Here is a 4,310-nt window from a genome sequence, read left to right on the forward strand (position 1 = left end):
CAAGTAAAATACTGCTCAAATGCCCCTGTCTGTTATCCCTGCCAAATGGCCATACTAATTGCAGGTGCTGGTCGGGCTGAATATTGTCTTGTCAAGCACATTTGGAGCTACAACAAAATGGTGCCTTTCTGCACACCCTCTCAGCATTCAGTGAACCTTTCTTCGTTAAAAAGGGCTTCAGCTTGCAGGAACAGAAGTAGAAAGGCTCGGAGGTCACAGTGGTAGTGTCTGCTCGTCTTCAACATGTTCGGTCAGGCTGTCCGCCAGTTCACGACATCAGCTGTGCGCTGAGCCCACTATGAGGAGGGTCCTGGCAAAAACCTGCCCTTTTCTGTGGAAAACAAATGGAAGCTACTAGCTTTAATGACCGTGTTCTTCGGTAGTGGGTTTACTGCCCCCTTCCTGATCATCAGACACCAGCTTCTGAAAAAGTAAACCTTCAGAGAAAACCTTAGGCTCAGAGGACCGCCTTGACAAAGAATTTCCTAGCCATGAATGGATTGTAAATAAATAAGTACATATGATATTTGTCTCTGTTGATGTTTTAACCATCCTATTTAAATATATGATTCTAACTTAAAAAAAAAAAAAAAAAGGGCTTCAGCTTGGTCTTCTACCCATGGGAGAACCCCCTCTAGTGCTTTTCACTCAATATAGGGGCTTAATTGTAAATATTGTAAGTCTGTAGAGTACAAGAGACACACAAGTGTAGAGAGACTGGATGCAGGCTGGAGTGCTTAGAGTATCATACAGGTAGTGGCAATTAATTGCTGGTTAGAGCACTCAGAGAAATACACAGGTACTGGTTGCAGGGAGCCATATAGGATCACTGGAGTCAGGAACACTGGGAACATGCAGGGGTCACAAAACATTGTAAATACATGTTTTATGCAGAATAATTACCATTTTCTTATGCATTACAGATCACCCATAATTTTTTCCAAAAAGTTTTATTTTTTTAAATTGTACATTGTATGTGTAAGAAATTATTAAAATATGTTCATCCGATATTCTTGAATTGGACAAGTTGATATAATTTGAGCAGGTTGGGAAACTGTTTGTCCTGAATTTGTGGAAACCCCTATTTTCACTACAGAGAGCCTAAATATTGTTTAGGTTTTGCCAAAATTAGATTTAAAACAGTTTCTATTTGTTGAACAGACCCAAATCTTTCTAAAACATTTTGACTAGTTCTTGTTAAAAGCATCAATCACAAACCTTTCCTCAAATGAATGATTCTCAATCTGTCCTAGAAAAGCTTTGTATGGATTAATGAAATGTGCTGATTTAGTACTTTTTAGATATTTAATATTCTTGATGCTTAGAAGAATTACTCATCCATCTTTACTGGAGTGATAACGTATGCAGGTGGTATGGAAAATATTTATTGTCTTACTGCTTGCCACCATTCTTTTCAGAGTTACCACATTAAAGGTCATTTGCCACCTCTTTGAACCCTATTGTTTACCAAGAGAGACGTGTCAGTGTTTTACATCCTGGGCAATAGCAGTAAGCAAGTTTCCTTTGAAGTGATTCCAATAGGACTAAAGAGGCTGAACCTTGGGAGTTTCAAAAGGTCACTACTACTATCCTGTGCCTCTGGCAATAAATGTCCATATGAGTCACAAAAGCAGGCTACCCTATCCATACCATTCCACAGTTTATTTTAGAAATGTATTCTCATAATATATTATAAAATAATTACCTTTTGTTGCTTTGTACCCACCAATATTTACAGATATTAAGTAATCTGAAATTTCCCATTTCCAGACATTTATGAGCAACATGCAAAACTGGGTTGAGGTTCTTTGGCACAAGGTCAGGGTGACAAAGTGTGCCAGCCCACAGCTCTTCAATTCGACATTACAAAATTTAACACAAATTTTAATACCGTTAAAAACGCTAAGGGAAGGGAATAGGAACAGGAAATGAATGAATAAAACAATTAGGATTAACTATTATTCCTAAGTACAATTTTTAGGGTTAAAATTCATTAGGGTTAACTAGAAATTTTATTCCGTGAGGTATCTCTTCTATACAGGCATTAGAATCTTGTTTCTGGCACAAAGATATTTTATTTTGTAATTTTGGTCCTACAAACAAAAACAAATGCAAATTTAAAAAGTATATAGACAAATACTAAGAATTTCATCAAAAAGGGAGAGGGAGGTGAAAGAAACTGAAGTAGTTAATAAAAACCAATAAGGGTTCACCAAGGGTCAATACCTGGTTAAAATATTATTTTTTTCTAAAAATGTCTTTTTTTATTTATCTATATAAACAACAAATAAGTACAATACCTCAAATACAGACTGAAACCAGGCAGAAATAAGAAAAAAAAAAAATACAGGTATATTTCATCAGCACTAAGCAACCAGTACAGCTTCACTTTTTATATGTGGTTCCCTGCTGATTCTTTACTGCGTATCTTTCAGATTTTTATATAGCTAACCCCGGAGTTGGATTCATAGAGGATTTTTCACTTATACACTTTTTAATATTTTTATATTTGATGTATTTATTATTATTTTATTATTTTTAGTGGTGTTATTTATATATTTATACAATTTAGAGCACTATTTACATTTACTCTTTATATTTCACTACTGCACCAAGCTATAGGCTTTTCACCTGAGAATATCAAATTCATTAGTATCGATTTATACTATTACACTGTTTTTCACAGCGATTTGGAGAATCGCATTAAGTATGGGTACTGGAGACACCAGACTTTAAATAGAGCACTTTAGCACATTATTATTAGTACTGTACACCATTATCTATTTCCATATCACCTTTCCTTGTTACTTATTCTCCTAGGAGTGATATATATTTTCTATATATTTTTTATGGTCATTGCACTATTGCACTTTATGTAGGGTTTATGCTAATTATTAGTAAGTGATTCATAGGCAGCGCCACATACCTCCCTTTTCTTTTTTAACCAGTACAGCTTGTTCACACACACAATCATTTTCAGTTAGAAGGACAGCCCATCAAAAGTGTGATTATAAAATATTGTTTTAAAAATGTTTTTTATACATATACATACCAGTAAAACTGCAATAGCATAGCTCCAAACTGTCCCTGATTTCTAAGGAACTGTCCCTGATTTGTAACAAAGTCCCTCTGTCCTCTTTTCTCCTCATTTATCCCTCATTTTGGTCTGATCCATATAGTTGTATATAAAATGCTAAACTTTTCATCCAATTTCTAAATTGCTGCATTTGTACATGTCAAAAACCAATATAAAGGAATAGTAGTGGTAAAAAACAAACCAAAAAAACAAAAAACAAAAACACTTATTAACAAATCATTTTTCTAAATGTATAATTCCTTTTAAGAGACCACCGTGACAGGGGTGTATGTCCTATGCCTATATACCTTTGCTAATAAGTGTCCCTCGTTCCCATCTCAAAAAGTTGGGAGGTGTGCAGTAATAGATTTCATTCATATGTAGCACCCTCCTAGGTAGGTGCTAGTGAGGTAATATAGTTTTGAGCTCTGTCTGCTTACCAGAGGAGTTACAGGTAAATCTATGTTGCTCTCTGCCTACCAGGGAGCAGGATCTGTTAGTGAGGTCTGCTCATTGTGCTCAGTATGCGATTCATTCAGTCTGAAGAGTGTTTCACGCTGGTCCAATAGAGAGGCATGTTGGACAGTGGGAGGAAACCTGATGAATGGGTGCATAGGCTTTTGATACAGTCCTGATGATTGGCAGAGGGCAGGTCGCCTTGGTGCATTCTGAGATATTGTATAAAAGCCAGGAGCACATGTGCTGCGGGGTCTTTGACTGGAGAGGGGAGTCCCGGAGGGAGGGGGCGGCTGCCTCCTCCTCTGTAGAGGTGCCATGTGGTTGCAGGAAGTCATCCTGAGGGCCAGAGGAGCGGTTAAGAGGAGCTGAACCCAAAGATCCAAGGAAGTTGACTAAGAGGGGAGACACTGGAGACCTTGAGACTGCAGTATCGTAAGTACAGGGACTCGTGTCAAGGGGCCTGAGCTGAGGGGGGCCACCCCTGCTAGTAGGACAGTCAGTGGACGGGTGTGAGCAGAGAAAGAAAGAGAGGATACTAGGGAGAGTATCCTGAAGATAACTAGTTTTTCACCAAGTCATCTTAAGGATAAGAGACTTAATCTACATTCATCCAATGTGGCAGGATGAATCAACAGCCTGGTTGTTCCACACCTATAGAGAAGCAGAGAAGATATGAGTCCTCAATCACTGTGAATAGTTAAAGTCAGAGTATCCCACTATTTCCATCTCCTACCCCCATTTTACAATAAACCCCCAAAACAACCAAATACTCCTG

At 37.7% G+C, this 4,310-nt stretch overlaps 1 pseudogene across 1 annotated transcript; it reads left to right on the plus strand.

Annotated features, from left to right (window-relative positions):
• The first annotated feature begins 243 nt into the window (after positions 1-243).
• LOC309545105 (cytochrome c oxidase subunit 7C, mitochondrial-like) lies at positions 244-524 on the plus strand (annotated as a pseudogene). Its single transcript has one exon. The product of its transcript is annotated as a cytochrome c oxidase subunit 7C, mitochondrial-like (transcript).
• The last annotated feature ends 3,786 nt before the right edge of the window (positions 525-4,310 follow it).

The sequence above is a fragment of the Pelophylax lessonae genome, assembly GCF_965119305.1.
Source record: "Pelophylax lessonae genome assembly, chromosome: 1".
Lineage (NCBI taxonomy): Eukaryota > Metazoa > Chordata > Amphibia > Anura > Ranidae > Pelophylax > Pelophylax lessonae.